The 17,026-nt window shown below is 48.0% G+C and overlaps 1 long non-coding RNA gene across 1 annotated transcript; it reads left to right on the top strand.

The window, feature by feature from the left end:
• Nucleotides 1-297: 297 nt before the first annotated feature.
• LOC129387364 (uncharacterized) lies at nt 298-7,651 on the top strand. Its single transcript, XR_011892641.1, has 3 exons — nt 298-822; nt 4,947-5,069; nt 6,992-7,651. It is a non-coding gene; the product is annotated as an uncharacterized lncRNA (long non-coding RNA).
• The last annotated feature ends 9,375 nt before the right edge of the window (nt 7,652-17,026 follow it).

Below are 17,026 nucleotides of genomic sequence, written 5' to 3'. Positions count from 1 at the left end.
CTTCTCTCATTTTGTCAAACGCTGTCCACAGGGTAAATGTGGACTTATTACTTTGTTTTTGTATGCCCTCACTTCTCGTGCTGTGCTTTCTCTACTCAGCGACAAAAACATCGCCAATATTTTGAAAACAATTTTCAAAATCTTCAAGGTAGGTTTCAATAGATATTCTTGCAATATCAAAGCGTTTTCTCGTGTGCTCTAAAGCTGTCATACAAATAACACATATCCATGCGCCCAAAGACAGCAAAGGAATTAAGTGCAATGCGTTTGTTAGCGTGAGTTTTCATATGCGTGAGATAATAAATTAGTCATACACCTAACCGCTTCTATTAAAATTGCGTTCTCCACGCTTTCCTGTACTTGCGCTGCCGAGAAGTGCGGCTATTATTTTTCTTTCATGACAATTACACTGGCAGCACTCTGTCTGTGTGAGACCACGTTCTCCGCAATAATTGTACCCACTTCTTTATGCCTACTTATAATCCACTTCTGCTAAAAAAAAGAAAGAAAGCTACACAAAGTGTTCAGATATGTTGATTAAAATTGTTACTCAAGTACGTCAAGTTACGTTGGACGTTTACGGTAGAGCAATCACAAGTTCGTAATGGTCTCACACAACCAACGACATTGTCTTTTCATCTCCGCCCATAGGACTCTGCTCACTGGGCGCTGCAGGAATTGCCAAGGCGGCATTTGGGCCACACGCGGTTTTTTCTGTCACTGGCGCTGGGAGGACGTGTCTACGATGCGCCTGGGAAGAGAGCATTTATGGCAAAAAGTGGCAACGACACAGGCCCGCCGCTCTGGATCGACTTGTCCAAGGTGCGTTGATGCTCTCGCACGGCAGTAACGACCTGGTATGGCTAGGAAAGTTTAAGGTCTGATTGGCCTAGGAACGGCATTAGCGATAGGTCCTTAGTTTTTTCTTACCTCTTCGCTACCATACTTCGTTGGTGTAAGAGTCAATGAATTGTTTAAACGTAGCTTTCTTAGTACGTGCGAACGGGTGGCTGCCATAGTTATCGCCAAAAGCTACGGTTCAATGAACGTGAACGAAGACACAAACTAACACTAAGAATCTCAATCAATTAACTGGTCTATCCCAAGAGCAAAACGAGAACAAGGTAAAAGCGGGAGCGAACGTTTCGACAAGTGGACTTGTCTGTTTCAAGACCTGTCGGCAAGTCCACTTGCCGAAACGTTGGCTCCCACTTTTACCCTGTTCTCGTTTTGCTCATCGGCTTGAATTTCCATCTGGCGCCTTCCACGTGTTTTCAAGGGTACATTGTCACTTAAGATCACGCATTGAAATGAACACAAGCAGGCGCAAGGCATCGATGTGTTCATTGTAATATGTGATTTGAATTTGCAATAAACCAGTTCGTAGCTTTCGCTTCTTCGTGTCCCTTCGCGTCTTCATTCGCGTTCAGTGTTCATATTGCCCCCGTTAGTGTGTGCTGTACATAGCGCAATTAAAATGAACTTGCGATTCTTGCCTAAAGTAAATACCGAATGGAAAAAAGTGATTCGTTCGTAGAACTTGTACATCTAGACTGAGTACAAGTGGTACATTTAGATGCAGCACAATGTAGACTTCACCACTTTTTTTCTTGTAATGTCTACATTGGCCAGACGGCGCGGTGCGTCAATGTACGCCTCCAGGAACACCACTCCTCATTAAAGAGTACGACCAGCTCTCATCTGTCTTGCCACTGTCACACTTACGGTTGCGTACCGCTTTTCGATAGTACCACTATGTTTATGAGGCACAGATAGCAGTGGACGGGCACGATAGCTGAGGCTTTTTTTCACATCCGTAAGCACTCACACGAATGCGTAAGTATGCCATCCATCGCTCTATCACAGGATGAATGTACCGTTTTTAAATCAGTTATAGCAACGCGTGAGCTGTTTAGTGCTGTTGCACTAGGCGTTGTTACTGGGTTTCCTTTTGACCGCCTTGGTATTATGTGCTGTATATATTGTCCAGGTGCTTGCAGTGAAGCGTCAGTTGATAGACAGCGCCTATGATCATCTCTTTCTTTTTCCTCCGGATCTAGTTGTTGTGCTGACGGATCATGAACACTTTCCAACCATTCCAGTTCTTGCTACTTGTGCAGTAGTACACGTACTACAAGTAGTACTGCTTCTCTCTCGTATTGCCAGACCGAGCACAGTTGTTCAAAACAGGGGGACTCGATATTTTGTCATTTTCGCGTTTGATTCTTTGAACATCGCCAGGCTTTTCTTTATTCTTAACTGTGGCGAGTACACACTCTCTGAGAATTCAGTTGGTGCAGGCGCTGCATTTTATTATAATGCATATCGCAATGTCTTCAATACATCTGCATAAATTCTGTCGCTTGCGAATTTATGAACTGTAACAGCTCCCGAAATTGCTGTCATTGAAACTCACGTTTTATTTCTATTACTTTGTAACGGGTGCTTTTCTTTCCGTCTGTTATTGACAGCGCTTACCATATTGGCTTAAAACGTGCATAATTTAGAAGTGAGCAGATGGAAATAATTTGTTCCTTTCAGAAGATGAGAACGCTCCGACTGCGACCTGTGAATACGTGTAAATGTGTACGAGTTTAAGGCAAAAACCTGGGGCAGTTCACCTATATACAAAGGCATGTTCCAGCGCGTAAGAAAAATAAGAAGAGGTGCATGATGCATGAAGTATTTTGTGTATTAAATGAGGTTGACAACTGCGTGATCTTTCCTTTTATTGCTTCGGTGAAAAAATAGCTTTGATTATCTTGACAAGCGCTTTCTTGCTTTGCGGAGTTGATAGTGGCATTGGCCAAGTTCTGCCAGGTTTCTGTCCCTCATTTGCAGGCATGCGCTAGGATGTAGCTTTTTTGGTAACCAGGTAACTTCTCTTCCTTTTCAATATTAATACAGTTCAAAACCAGCGCTCTACTTTTTTCCGTTGTCCTTTTGTCGCTGCATCTCTTTTCATTTTTTTTTTCTCACGAGCTGGGACATTTCGTTGCCTAAATGTGCTTGAGCCGAAGACTCCCCTCCCATGATAATCGATTCATTGGTTCAATGAGTCGCGCGCTCACCCATTCATATATTTTGGTAAATGAAATTTTACGCGCTTGACAAAACAAAGTTGCGTCCACTTCAGCACCCCCCCCCCTCCCCGCCTCTCCGTACCATACCATATGATACATATCTTGAAATAAAAGCAACACTTACCCTGCAGCACACTCACAGTACGTGTGGGGAGCGTTTGCTCGTAGTTTGTTCATCATGGTGAACTGCTCGTATTGCCCGCTCTAGGCAAGCACCTGCATGCGTATGTTGACCGCCTCATTCTAATCGACAAGAAGAAAGGAGGTTAACCGAGGGACCCGATTTTTATTAATCATATGATGAGAAGCCAACAAAGAAAGACAACAAAAAACAAATTGCCACGTCTTCGCATAACGCGTGTCATGCTCCTTAATGCGAAGATGTGGGATCATTCCCAACCTGTGGCAAGTTGTTTTTTCATCCACTTTCATTACCATTAATTTATCATTTCTTTAATTGATTTACTAAGTACAAGTAATTTCCCTTTTGTTCTCCTTGGCGTCTTCGTTTGTTGGCTTCTCATCATATTCTAATCGAGTCACTCCAAACGACGATCGGGTTTATCATGAAGGAAATGCTCCCGCGACGCGTTTGACTCTCACACATGTATTCGCCGGTTGGATCAAAGTACTCGCCAAGGCGTTGAAGAATAAAAGCTGGCGCATTTCTCAAATCATGGTTACAAACGGCCTGCATGTCGCATCGGCATGTTGCCTTCGAATTGGTAAATGGAAAAATCTGTTATTGCTACACTTGAGCAAATACGCGCGCACTAGAGCAGGGTCACGAGAAGCTACTTCAACAACACAAGCGACAAAACAATGAAAAAGAAAGCAGGGACGGCCATCGCGACAGCCTACTTGATGACACGCTACCACTGCATAGAGGCGAGAAGCGGTGGGAGTGCTTGTGTGCCTTGCCCGTCAAATTTGGTTGAAGTGGCAGCGGCTCGAGGGCCCACTTACTGGAAAAAGGTCTATTGCTTAGCTCAGGAGAGTGAAAGTCAGCCATAGACAACGGAAGGGGTCACAGCCTGAAAAGCCTCAGGAGCGGTGGTTAAAGCTTTCGTAGTATTCTCATTGTGGCTTCTCCCTTCCAGTCATAAGAGACACGAGTACGATTAATAATTTTCATTAGCTTTGCAAAGCGCAGCACTAAGTTTTATGGTGCCGCTCTTAGGCGCCCGTTCCTGCGTTGAGCGTGGGACTATTTGCGGCGTAGCAGGCAGAACGAGCGAGCCCACCGAAGGATAAAAGACGGCGATAGAGAAACAGCGCGGGGAAGAAAGGGCAGGAGGAAGGCACAGCAGATGCATGAGGAGGAAAGCGGAGGAAGAGGGTATGGCGAATGACGGAGGTGGAAAGCGGAGTACCATACGTGAAGTGCTGCGCGGCGACGACCTGTTATGAGGTGGCCCCATTGTAGCGTGCGCCACACCTAGTTGCCGATAACGTCATTACTAAAGCATTCGGTGAGGTTGTCCAGCGATACCAAACGTGGAAACAAAGCACTGGCGTGGGCTTCGGACCCACTGCGCATGCGCTCTTTCGCCTGCGCCGCCATCGCTAGAGAATACGCTCAGCTCGAGCCACGCTTTCCCGTGGTTACGCTTTCTTTCTGAACAATGAGCGACGCAACCGGTGGAAGTACTTCATCTGCAGCTGCTGAACGAAGTGCCCCAGCAGAGACTCATCGCCGCCGCAGAAAGGACTCTGTCTTTCATGTTCAAATACTTTGCCTCAATATATCGCGAATCAAAGCAAGTTGACAGCTGTGCTTAAATGTCGCGTTAACGAGTACCGTAATTATCGGCGACTGTTTACGAAGAGCATATGGAGACGTCCATTCGGTCTCTGTTCCAGGTTTGCGCGAACACTTCGTGGGTTAAAGGCTTCCATGACACAACTCCCATTGGCGCCTATTACCAAAGTGTAAATACCAGTAAGATGGTGACTTACGACAACGATAGGTCGTTTCGCACGAAGGTAAGACTGCAATCAAACAAAGCATTTGTGGAATACCCTGCGTGCTTGCTTAGCGGTTTTAGTGTTGCGCGTAAGCACGAGGTCGCGGGATCGAACCCCGGCCACGGCGGCCGCATTTGTGTGGGGGCGCTATGCAAACAAACCCGTATACTGAGATTTAGGCGCACGTTTTAGAGCCCCAGTTGGTCAAAATTAGTCCGGAGTCATCCACTAAGGCGTGCCTCATAAACAGATTGTGATGTTAGCACGTAAAGCTCCATAATTCAATTTAAATGATTGGTGGAATGTGACGCTGCAGGAGAGCTTAATGTAACATCGTGCATATCTTGGCCATAAGTCACGGCTCTAAGCGTCGAATTGTGCTTCCTCATAAAGAAAACGGAGCGACAAAAAAAGTATTATGCCGTTCAGAACCCATATAGCCTACGTCGCCAAACTATCAGAGCCTTGCGGATAGCAAGGTCTCACGCTGTAATTTTCATGGCTCTTTATTAAGTCTTTTTAGTCCAATAAAGTAACGGCGGACGTTTGAACCCATTCCAAGCTTGACTGGAAAGACCACGGAGCGACAGGACATTACACACGTGGGGGCGAAGAGTGCGCGTACAAGGGAATCCACAACCTAAAGCCAGTGTGTACACGGCAGAAACTTGTATTCGTCAACGGTTGCTTGCGAGGATACTTTGCAGACAGTGAATGACAAAGGCAAGAGTCTGGCTCCAAGCAGAGGCCTCTTTTTGCTAGCACACGAATGAAAAAATTTGCGCTGTACCTCTGCGAGCCTCAGCTTCGAAGCACGCGACACCTGTTTTAAGAGTAAAAGAGCTGCGAATAATCGGAAAACGAATCTAGAGAGCGAGGGAGCTGCGCCAGGTGGGTTCCGGACCACCAGCATCCAGCTCACCGTAATATTGATTACGAAGAACGACTGAGAAATATGGGCGAAAATAAATGGGCTAGGAGAGTGTTGAGGTTTTTGTACAGGAAAAACGCAGTGATTCACAGTGAAGGAAAAGAACTGGGAAGCTTACCAGCAAGTATGCGGCCTGTAGGGTTAGCGACACAGCAACGAAGAACGTCAAGCGGAAAGTGAGAGGCTTAAATAATCTCGTGGGTGGTGGCAATGGAAAAAAACTTGCCTTGAATAACTACTTAAGAGCAAAGAATGAAATTAGCAAAGAAACAACTTATGATAATTGAAAGAGAAGCTCATTACTTTACGAAGCGAGATCAGGATGCCTTAGAACGCGCACCTATAAAGCGAGATATAGGAAGGAAGAAGAAGCATGTGCTTGGCTGCGGTAAAGATAGGGAAACGATGGAGCATCTTTTATTAGAATGTGAAGATATGAAGTAGATGTGAAGAAGAGCCTTCGCTCTAACTAGGCAAACAAATGCGTCGAATTTAAAAAGTTGCTTCTCATATTCCCGTTAACATAAACAGGGTGCATGTTGCGCAAAGAGATACGATGTGTAGAGCCCGTAAGCAGGCGCCGGTTGAAGCACCTTAGCAAGGGCACGGAAATAAGTTGACGGCGTCAGTGGAGGTAGTGTGGTTATAATAGAAAGTTGCCAAGATGGGACCGAGCTAGTGTGCACAAAACAGGCGTAATTGGACATTGCTAGCTCAGAGATTTCGTCTTGCATAAAGCGTAAAAGAGGCTGATTATTACGGCGAAGGCTATTTTTACTTGATTCTTTTGTTTTCTATTTCTTTCATTATTATAACTTAAAGGTCCAGCATGGGACATTACATGAGAGGTGGGAATATCAAAAGCGTTTGAAATTACAAATTAATCGATAGCAAACAAAAGGTAAAAAATGTCTCATATAGTTGGTTGGTTGTATAATAAGGGAAGCGTGCGATATTATGGCATCTAGTTCTCTCTAAATTTTTTTTTTTATTTTCTCAACTCATTCAGCTTTGTCGGGGAAAGAAGTCGCTTCTGAAGGCGAAATACGGTCTGGTTGCCTACAACGTCCACCTCGACGATGTGAAGAGGAAGTGCCGTACGACAAGCTATAGCCGCCTCAAGTTTTTAAGAAAGCTGGGGCGCTTCCTGAACGAGAGGTTCCTCGCAGATTACGACTACGACGAATGCGCGAGACTCTGGGGAGGAGTCGAACGCAAATGAGCACAGAATTCGCACGGCAGAGCACTGCTCTGTGTCTGCAGGTGGTGGCGACGACGTGCCACGCATTGTTCTGTGATCGCGTGTCAAAGAAATGGAACTTTAATTATTACACGCGTTTTACCTCTGTTTACTTATTTGCCACGTCGTTGTACCTCTAGTGCGTTTACAGCATCGTGCAGTTTCATATCTGTGATACCCTAGAAATTATATGAGCGTTACAATGTTTCTCGAGGGAAATGTATTCTGTCGCATGCGCGACGTTTGTATATTTTTCCTCATGTGAGGCTGGAGCAAAAATAAATAAGATAAGCGAACGTAGATAATGCAGCAGCGTGGGATGTGTAAAACTAACTGGCTATGTCTACCTATATGATGTAGCGCGAAGACGCAATTACAAAGACGAGACACAGAACACGTCACAGGCGCTACTAACAATTACTAACAAAGTTACTAGTAGCGCCTGTGACATGTTCTTTGTCTCTTTTTTGTAGTTATGTCTTTACGCTACATTATGTCGGTAAGCAAACACCAACTAGCCCCACAAGTCCTTCTACTGGCCATGTCTAAATTGTGTGGTTCTTGCAGATTATACTTTGTCTTTTCCGATGGACCAATAATGGCCATATATTTACCATTTAGCAGTATGTGTGGTATGTAATACAAAGGCCTGTCTCTATGTGTTGCAAATAGCGTCAATTTAGTGCTACGGTATGGCATCACCTCTATGTATAATGTCCACTCATAACATTTACTGAAGCCAGTCCTTGCCAACATTTCCCGCACACACATTTATTGATTAAAAAAGGTCCCTTCTTATGGTGTGTTTATCTGTTTCTCCAAATTTTAATGTCCTGGAATGAGTGAATAAATATCATGAATCAAACTACATGGAAACTTCGCTATCCAGACAGATACGTGACTTTCTACCAATTAACCTGGTGACTCATTTTAGAGCACATGTTGTTATTGTACCTATGAAATCAGCTGGCAATCCAGTGACATTTGATGTAGGAATCTTAAGGCAAACACCATTTAGAGGTGTTTGTCCGCTAGGGTTACCCTAGTGTTACACTAAGATTACAGTTTTCAACTTAAATAAAGGCAAAGGCATTCTTGACACTGGAGGCAGCAAATAAATGAAACGGCATTGCATTTTGTAAGCCAAATTAGAAACGATCATCTTGAATGTGAAGAAAACTTCTACCAGCTCGATGAAAATGAGACGAAATACGGGGAACACGAAGAAACACAAACGAGCGCTGACTTCCAAGTGTTTATTTTGAGCGTCAAGCAGTCTTTATGCCATAACTTTAAGAAAAACCTAAGTAAACTTAACAGTCACACTGCAATATTCCAACGTTACAAACGCTAAAGAAAACCATCTGAATTTGTTTTTAACTTCATCAAGCAGTGACATGGGGGCCTACTGATGCATTTTTGCTTTCGTTTAGTTATGTGGTATGCCTCTATCATATATCTGTATCTCTTTTATCTGCGGCTTGCTACAGGAACTTTTTTTTTTGCATTGGTGGCTTACACCCGCATCTTTTATAATGGTCACCCATGTTACCAGCTGTATTGCTGCCCCCTTCCAGACGGTGCTCACGTGTTCTAGCGTTGAAATATCGGCCTGTCTGTCCAAAATAAGAAAGGCCGAAACTCAGTGGAATCTCCTAAACCACGTCACGTGTACAATTTGTGAAACGTTTTACATGCACCTTAGAGTAACATACACGTGCTTCTTTCTTTGTCATCAAACGGCATACCTTTGCCAGCCTGCATGTGGCAGAAAACAGCACGTTTACGTTATATCTCCCAACAACCTTTTTTACGTTATTGGAGATGCGGTAAGGTAAGGGATTACGTGCGTTTTGTTACTTTCAAACTGGGTTTGCGGCAACGTTTTCTTTCTTTTGTCCTTTTGCAGGAGGCTTTCACAAATTTTCGCGAAAAAGGTCGAAAGGTAACCAGCATTATTTGAGATGCGTGGTCTGGTTTTAAAGCGAACACCTATTTTGTTGTTATATTGCAACGGAACAGCCGCCACAGTGTGGCTGCACTGAGGAGAAGGAAGACGACGTGGCCACCACTTGATATAGCGTCGCCATCATTGCCACAGTTTGTCTAAGTGTAAATATATTGTAAATAGACTCGTACGTCAGCTACACGTAACATTAATTTGGTGGAGGTGGACGCTCCCCGTAACCGTCATGGAGCTTCGCAGCGGTCGCAACGGCGACAGTGCAACTTCGGCTCCTGCTGGCGGCACTTCATCTACGCAACCGTCTCCGCCTGCAGCCCCGACCTACGTCGCCATTTCCCCACCTCGGGATCCTGGTGTTTTCAATGGAGTCGGCAGTCCTGATGTTGACGACTGGCTCCGCTTATACGAACGTGTCAGCACCAGTCACAGGTGGGATCCGACTATTATGCTCGCGAACGTTCTTTTCTACCTCGACGGAGCTCCACTTGCATGGTTCCAGACTCACGAAGAGGAGATCTCGAGCTGGGATCTCTTCGAAGAGAAGCTCCGCGACCTTTTTGGCAATCCCTTCGGTCGTCAAGTCAATGCCAAGAAAGCCCTAGCCACACGTGTACAGACGTCGACCGAGTCCTACGTGTCCTACATTCTCGACGTTTTGGCCCTTTGTGCCAAGGCTGACCCGACCCTGTCTGAGGACGATAAGGTAAATCACGTCCTCAGAGGGATTGCTGGCGACACCTTCAATTTACTGGTGTATACCAACGTCACCAGCATCGATACAATCCTCAAGGAGTGCCGCCGTCTTGAGCATGCTAAAAGCCGCCGGGTATCCCAGCACATCACGCGACTTCCCAACACAGCTGCTACGTCATCCTGGGACGACCTCTTCCACCAGCCGTCGCGATGTGACAACTTGACCCGCATCATTCGTCGTGAGGTCGAAGCGGCACAACCGGCGGCCCCTTCACTTCCGTCACCTGATCATTCTCCGGTGACAATCTCCTTGATCCAGGCCATCGTCCGTCAAGAGTTATCCAACGTCGGCCTGCACTCCATTCGTTCCGCATGCTCGGAACCTCTCTCTCTCCACGCACGGCCCCACCGCGCCCTTATGGACAGCGCAACCCCTCCGAATGGCGAACCGTGGACGACAAGCCGATCTGTTTTAACTGCCGACGCATTGGACATGTCGCTCGCCACTGCCGCAGCCGCTGGACTTCCCCGACACGCTATTCTCCTAATTACCACCCTCGCCCCTCTATTGCGTCCTTTTCCTTCGCCCCTTCTATGCCCACCCCATCATCTGACCCTGCAACACCTTTGACACGACCCCGCTACTCCCGCTCGCCTTCTCCCTCCCGTCGTCAATCTCGCTCGCCCCCGTCTCGCCATGCTCCTTCTCCGACCTACTCGCCGCACCCCCGACCGGAAAACTAGACAGCGCAGCTTCTGGAGGTGAAGCTGCAAAGACGACATTGGCTCAAAATCCTCGCTTCACCTTACCGACGAACAAGAATCTGTTGGACGTTTTCGTCGACAATGTTCCTGTGTGCGCGTTGATTGACACCGGGGTGCATGTGTCCATTATGAGTGCTGCTCTTCGCCGTCGGCTCAAGAAAGTTCTGACGCCTGCCTCGAACCGATTTGTACAAGTCGCCGACGGAGGGACTGTCGCTATTGTTGGCATGTGCTCTGCCCGACTCACCATTGCTGAGAGACACACCGTCGTTCTCTTCACCGTCATCGAGCATTGCCCTCACGAACTCATTCTCGGTCTGGATTTTCTTGCCCATCATTCTGCCCTCATTGACTGTTCGGCCTGCTCACTTCACCTTCACTTGCCTCTTCCTGCCGACCCTGTGGACCCGCCTCCCAGCCATCTGACCTGCATAGATTTTATTCGCCTACCACCTCACTCTATGACACACGTAGACTTGTCCTCACCAGCTGTACCTGACGGCAATTACGTGGCCGCACCAATTCCGGCCGTTATGCTCACACATGGCGTTATCGTGCCGCACACTGTGCTGAAAATTACTGGCAACCGCACCTGCCTTCCACTCGTCAATTTCGCGCTAACCGCGCAAGTTCTGCCTCAGGGGATCTCCTTGGCTATAATTCGCGCTTTGCAGGATGATGAGGTCGAGCCATTCACAGTGCAAGGCCGTTACAGCTCAGCCCATACCGTGACGTCATCGCACAGTACTGACGTCGACATTAAGAAGATGGTCTCCTCTGACCTTACACCTGCTCAAGCTGCAGCACTTTGCCGCGTTCTTGAAGGCTATCGCGACATTTTTTACTTTGACAATCGACCCTTAGGTAAAACGCCCGTCGTGACCCATCGCATAAACACTGGCGATGCGAACCCTATTCCCCGACGTCCATATCGCGTTTCTGCGTCAGAACGAGCTGTTATCCAACAGGAAGTCAAAAAGATTCTTGCAAAGGACATTATCGAGCCTTCCTGTAGTCCTTGGGCATCCCCCGTCGTACTTGTCAAAAAGAAGGATGGAACGTGGCGCTTTTGTGTAGATTATCGCCACCTGAACAAAATCACAAAAAAGGACGTGTACCCTTTGCCACGTATTGATGACGCTCTAGACTGCCTGTACGGTGCCACTTATTTTTCTTCTATCGACTTACGGTCCGGATACTGGCAGATATCCGTCGACGACATAGACAGAGAGAAGACTGCATTTGTTACCCCTGGCGGCCTTTATCAGTTCAAGGTGATGCCTTTCGGTCTCTGTAACGCGCCCGCCACCTTCGAACGAATGATGGACTCTTTGCTTCAGGGGTTCAAGTGGTCCACCTGTTTGTGCTATCTGGACGACGTCATCGTTTATTCACCCACATTTGACACGCATCTAGACCGCCTTTCAGCGATTCTTGACGTGTTCCGCCGCGCCGGTCTCCAGTTGAACTCGTCAAAATGTCACTTCGCTCGCCGCCAAATCACCGTCCTTGGACACCTCGTGGACGCCACAGGCGTGCGACCTGACCCGGACAAAATTCGCGCCGTTACGAACTTTCCTGTTCCGAAGTCTACCAAGGACGTTCGTAGTTTCGTAGAGCTGTGCTCATATTTCCGACGCTTTGTGAAGGATTTTGCCACCATCGCCCGTCCCCTTACCGACCTCTTGAAGAAAGACGCCCTATTTTCTTGGGGACCTGACCATGCCGCATCTTTTTCGCAGCTCACTACTCTCCTTACCACGCCTCCAATTCTGGCCCATTCTGACCCGTCTGCTTCAACGGAAGTTCTAACTGATGCCAGTGGTCACGGCATAGGAGCATTATTAGCACAACACCAGCGTGGACATGATCGCGTTATAGCCTATGCCAGCCGGCTTCTATCACCCGCCGAGCGCAATTATTCAATCACAGAGCGCGAGTGCCTCGCTCTTGAGTGGGCTGTTGCCAAGTTTCGTCCATACTTCTACGGACGCCCCTTCTGTGTCATCACCGATCACCACGCGCTCTGCTGGCTATCCTCGCTCAAGGACCCCACTGGACGACTCGCTCGCTGGGCGTTACGCCTGCAAGAATATACCGTCTCCGTGGTATACAAGACGGGACGCTTGCACCAGGATGCCGATTGTTTGTCCCGCTACCCCGTCGACGACCCGGCTGATGCGGACACCATCACTTACGTTTTCGCTGTGTCCCAGTTGCTCGAAATCGGCAATGAGCAACGCCGCGATCCTTCATTACGAGCCCTCATCGACCATCTGGAGCCAACGCCTGGCGACGCCTCTCTCCGGATGTTTCTCCTTTAGGAAGGGATACTATACCGCCGCAACCTCGATCCACACGGCCATGACCTTCTGCTCGTAATTCCATCCCACCTGCGTTCGACTGTCCTCCAACAACTTCACGACGCTCCCGTAGCTGGACACTTGGGCGTCTCGCGCACATACGACCGTGTACGCCGTCGATTCTTTTGGCCGGGTCTCGCCCGCTCCGTGCGGCGCTACGTTGCCGCTTGTGAGCCCTGTCAGCGCCGGAAGAAGCCCTCCACACCTCCAGCTGGATGTCTTCAGCCGATCGACATCCCACCGGAACCATTTTTTCGTGTTGGTTTAGACGTTCTTGGACCATTTCCTCTCTCGGGCTCCGGAAATAAATGGGTCGCCGTCGCTACTGATTATGCTACGCGGTACGCAATCGCCAGAGCCCTCCTGACAAGTTGTGCTACTGACATTGCTGACTTTCTGCTCTATGACATCATTTTAGTGCACGGTGCCCCGCGCCAATTACTCACTGACCGTGGCCGCAGCTTTCTGTCGGCAGTCGTCGAGGACATCCTCCGCTCCTGCTCGACTGAGCACAAGTTCAGCACGTCCTACCACCCACAGACCAACGGCCTCACGGAGCGCCTCAACCGGACCATCACTGACATGCTATCCAAGTACGTCGCGACCGACCACCACGACTGGGATCTTCACTTACCATATGTGACGTTCGCGTATAATTCATCGCGTCACGACACCGCCGGCTATTCACCATTCTATCTCCTATATGGCCGAGAACCCGCGTTGCCCTTGGACACTTTGTTGCCCTCGGCCACACGTTCAACCACTGAATACGCCCGTGACGCGATCGCACACGCCGACCACGCGCGCTAGCTCGCCCGCACCCGTCTCGAGGCGTCGCAGGAGCATCAGAGACGCCTCTATGATTGCCACCATCGCGACGTACAATTTACTCCGGGTTCTCTGGTGCTTCTCTGGTCCCCCATTCGACGTGTGGGCCTTTCCAAAAAGCTGCTGTCGCGCTACACTGGCCCATACCGTGTGGTGAGACAAGTGACCGATGTCACGTATGAAGTCATCCCCACCAGCCTCTCAGCGTCATCGTCGGCTGCAAGTGAGATCGTTCACGTGGCGAGACTAAAGCCATATCACACACCTTTCGCCGTGGATGTGTAGATTAAGCACCGGGACGGCGCTTCTATTGCCGGGGGTGATGCTACGGAACAGCCGCCACAGTGTGGCTGCACTGAGGAGAAGGAAGACGACGTGGCCACCGCTTGATATAGCGTCGCCATCATTGCCACCGTTTGTCTAAGTGTAAATATATTGTAAATAGACTCGTACATCAGCTACACGTAACCTAACGAATTAAGGAGCGCGGCCTGACGGCACATTGTAGCTACCCCCTTGTTTAACTACCTCGCAGTGGGCACTGCAAAAAGGAAGAAGGCTCTTCGTTCTCAAGTTAAATACGTTACATATATGCTGGGTCGTGAAATCAAGCTGCAAATCGAACAATTCAATTGTCGTTGCTCGTGGCTTTCGGAATGTGAATGTTAGCTTCTTGGAACTTGACATTGTATGAATATTACATTTTCTTAAGTTTTTTCTTAACTATGGTATAAATACTGCTTGAGCCTTGAAAATAAACAGTTGGAATTCAGCGCTCATGTGTGTTTCCTCTGGTTCCTCGTCCTTCGTCTCGTTTCGTTCGAGCTGGTAAAATTTCGCTTCAGGATCGTGGACCAACTAAGACGCACCAGAGTCCTGCTAAGTTACCTTGAAGTTTGTACAAGTCTCGGTATTTGTGCTAAGATCATATGGCTTTTTCGCTATCTCATGTATTCTTTTAAGTGGCAGCATCTCTGCTGCAGAACATAAATGAAAAATTTGCACGACGCTTATGCTTCGCCTTTAAGAGTGGAGCGCGATAACATTCGAACATCCCTGGGTGCTTCTCATGCTTTCCGGGAAGCGCAGCTCACGTAACCTCAACGTTTACCGGGGAACGCTGGCGGCGAGCTTTCTCGGTAGAAGTTACCAGAATGCTCGAAGGCAAGCTTTTTGTTAGAAACGCGGCCCCTCGTGAGGACCACGGATGCGCGGAGGCGAGTGCCATATGGATAGTGTTGCAAGGAACCGGGTGCGTCGCTCTATGAATGTTAGCAACCCTGGAAAAAGGAGTTTGTGTTTAAGTTTCTGCGTAACAGAGTTATGGTTTCTCGTATATTCAAATTACAGTCCGGTGCTATCTTGTCTATAGGTTGTGTGTAAGTCGTACTTTACTAGTTTTCCTACAGATTTTACTTTGAGAAGATCAATTAGCTCAGTAACTCCTCTGCACTACATGGAGGGCCTGCGTTGTTGGGTAGGCATGGTACGGAATGAGAGTTCGCTCAGCTCGTTCTCAACGAATAGCGTGAGAGGCAGTGAAAGGAAATATGTGAAGATGTCCACTCTAACATGCACATTGTGGGGGAGCTTCAACGGCAAATGTGCGGATAAGGCGAAGTCGCGCGGGAGAGCGTAAGGTACATTTTCGTGCCTGATTGAAAAGTGGCGAAGCACAAGTGGTGCGTACCATTGGCTGTAGCGGGTCTGCCCGAGACGCCGGTTGCCGGGAGTTAAGTGTCATCCAACAGTCATGTTAGCGTGTTTGTTCCCGACATTCGCGCGTGACCTGAGGGTCTACAACATCTACACACTTGTGTCAAGGAAGCTGTTGAACATAGACTGGAGGGGATCAGAGAACGTACCACGTGCTAGTTAGTGCCAATTTTCTATGCGGTTAAGAAAAGTTATGCAGGTTTGTAGAGAACGTAGTCGAACCTAGCGAAACGCGACAGCACCGGCGTGTACTCGCCCCAGAGCATGGTCAATTTTGGGGAGCCGTTGACGATGGATAATTAGGTGCACGTCAGTGAGAAGAAGCATGAGTGCGGCGCTTGCAGAAATACTTGCGTCTGTGTAAAACCAGTTGCGGTGAAGTGGCCGTCACGCGTACCACCAGTGGTGGGTGAACACGTTTAGGATGTATGTGGACAGGAAGTGATTCGGCAGTGAGTAGCGGTTGAGTGACATTGGGAAGCGCAGAGGGGCAAGGATAGCGCTCTTGGAGACAGGAAAGCTTAGATTGACGATTTCTTCAGCGGTGGCAAAAAGCTTCGAGCTAAAGGTCATGTTTCTGCCAAAGTGTAATTTGGGTAGCTGGTAAAAGAGGAGAGACCGCAAGGGCGTCGCGGAGTAAGAACATATTGGTTATCCGAGGTCAGCATAGGTCACATAGCGAACGTCTGAGAAAAGGACAAGGGCTCCATGTTCACCTGGCCTGTTGAATGTAACAGGACAAATGGCTGAGCCTTTTCTTATAGCACATTGACCTTGACATAGAGCCAAATACGAGGCAGCCTCAAGAAGGCGACGTAAGTAGCTCTGGTCCACGGTCAAGGCGCGCACATAGTTTTAACGAGAAGAGCCACAGCACGCGTTTTCTAGCTCTTGGAGCGAGGCATGGAGGGCTGCACATGACTGAACGCCTTTTTAGAGCGACGGACAGAATAGCTGAAGAGCACTAGATGCGGTAATCGTGGCGGATCTGGAGAAGTGCACCATTAGCATGAAAATCAGAACGGTAACCGATAACTATGTGGAGAAGATGCTAAATGAAATATATTTGCAAACCACACCGAGAGGGGATGTTCTGGTACAGCACTTTACCTACGAATGAGCTGAGGCAGTTTTCGCGGAAGCAGTACCACAGTCAGGCGAAAGGAGCAAAGAAGCCTCTTTCGAAAACTAGACGTCTTCGTCAGTGCAGTAACTTCAGCTGATGCATAACTGCTGCATAGCTCAAGATATATGCAGTGACTGCAGTTACTGGGAATCCAGTTGTCTAGCCCAGTTTACCCGTTATCAGATTTTATTAAAATGGCTATATATGGGCGACGTATAATGCAACCAGAATTTTCTGTTTAGTTTGTAACCGCCAGCTTATTCAGCAGCTAGTCCGCCCCTGTAGAAGCAAACTACGGAAAGGGGAAATAAAGGCGCCGCTATGTGAACTATTACGAAAAAGAGCTT

This window comes from Dermacentor andersoni, chromosome 2, assembly GCF_023375885.2.
Source record: "Dermacentor andersoni chromosome 2, qqDerAnde1_hic_scaffold, whole genome shotgun sequence".
Lineage (NCBI taxonomy): Eukaryota > Metazoa > Arthropoda > Arachnida > Ixodida > Ixodidae > Dermacentor > Dermacentor andersoni.
The sequence above is the reverse complement of the archived record's forward strand: the minus strand, read 5'-3'. Positions and strand labels throughout refer to the sequence as shown.